The sequence below is a fragment of the Arachis ipaensis genome, chromosome B08 (assembly GCF_000816755.2).
Source record: "Arachis ipaensis cultivar K30076 chromosome B08, Araip1.1, whole genome shotgun sequence".
Lineage (NCBI taxonomy): Eukaryota > Viridiplantae > Streptophyta > Magnoliopsida > Fabales > Fabaceae > Arachis > Arachis ipaensis.
In genome coordinates, this window is record NC_029792.2 from 24,048,618 (window position 1) to 24,050,299 (window position 1,682).

The 1,682-nt window shown below is 37.3% G+C and overlaps 1 protein-coding gene across 2 annotated transcripts in view; it reads left to right on the plus strand.

Moving 5' to 3' along the window:
• The window catches only part of LOC107613373 (putative pentatricopeptide repeat-containing protein At1g12700, mitochondrial), a 6,606-nt gene continuing 6,033 nt past the window's right edge, over positions 1,110–1,682 (plus strand). For both annotated transcript variants that reach the window (XM_021109161.1, XM_021109162.1), the window contains exon 1: positions 1,110–1,258. The gene's annotated coding sequence lies outside the window, so the exon portion shown is untranslated. The remainder of the gene's footprint in view (positions 1,259–1,682) is intronic.

The following is a 1,682-nucleotide window of genomic DNA, read 5'->3' on the forward strand; positions in this document are numbered from 1 at the left end:
TCATACCAAAAATTTATAATAAAAATATAATATTTTTATTGTTAAAAATAAAAATAATATTTAATTTAAATATTCCAAACTAAAACAATATCCTATCCTAAAATTTAAAATAATACACTTACCTGGATAATTGAAATCATACATACGACAAAATCTTAGTAATTATAATTTGATTTGCCCCTTACGGGAAAGGACGAAGTTTGCATTACTACGCTATATATTTAATTCGTACCATTATCAAAACAAAGAAAAAAAAATCAATTACAACTAATCATCATATTTTGCTCATCCAAGTATGATCATTTTATCCCTTCACCACCGTTATCATCATTTTTTTGGACACTCTTCAAAAACATGTTTTTACTTTATATGTCATCACTCTTCACAAAACATTCAAAATTTTTCGTTAGCAATTAATTGTCATGGACTTCCAAAATCCAACCAATAGATAAAAAAATCCCAACATTTTCTTCAGTCCATCATCCAATAAAGCTTAATTACACTATACATTTAGTCAATTTTGTTAAGTTGTTAACACTCTTTGGAATGCAACACGAGGCCTACTCCCCACCTACTATTATCAGCCTTTTTATCAGCTCACCTGCTTTACGAATACAGGACTCCCGTGCACGCGTCGTAACTGCGTCTTATCCACGTCAGATCCATACCTCTAAATGTCTGACTCTATCTATACCAAAATTCTAAAATCGGTTCGAACTGGCCGATCAAACCGTAAATTGATAACGGTTCGAACAGATACCAAAAATAAAAAATTTAAGAAATTGTCATTGGACTGTCAAACCGGCTAGAAACCAATCGGTCGAACCGAACCAAGATCCGGCCAATTTTTTGAATTTCTCCAAAGCGCCGCCGTTTGGATTGAAGAACTCACTAACTATTACCCAATGTCCCAACCTTAGCTCTCCAAAACGGCAAACAAGCGCAGCACTCCCATCAGGCCATCACCCTTCCTCTCATCGTCATCGAGCTCCTCCTTCACTTCCGTCCAACCATCGGCAAGCTACCGCGCCGCCGTCGCAACTTAGACCTTCGAAGTCACAGTCACAACGTCGTTCCCCTCCATCGTGCAGCCACACTTGAGCTTCGAAACCACTATTGCGGGTCTCACCTCCTTCCTCCGTCGCGTAGCCACTTTCCCATCGGCGCCAGCTCTGTTCCACCGCGCCAGCCCTTCGGTCGTGCCCTGTCCCTTTCTTGCTGCTGATCTGCTCTACTCTGTTCTAGCAACTAGTTCTATGTATTATTATATTTTTTTTAACTATAATTATTGAATAATTGTTGTTACTTGTTAGTTAATCTATGAACGTTGCAGGGTTAGTGGCACTGCTTACATGGTTTCTTTTTTCTTTTGTGCTCTGTTCTGACTTCTGAATGTCTGATTTGAGCAAGGTTCTAAAAACCGGGCTAGACCGAACTGGCCGGTTCGAACGAATTAACCGAAAATCGATCATCTAACTGATCCGGTTGATGCTAAAAACCGATTTGCAAAAAATTGACAAAAAATCGACTGAACCGATGGTTAACCGGCGAACCGTATGAACTGACCGGGTTTTTTGGCATCCCGGTTCGCTGCTATATATATTAAAACAAAAAAAAAAAAAAAAAAAAAACAAAAAAAAAAAAAAAAAAAAAAAAAAAAAAAAAAAAAAAAAAAAAGAAAA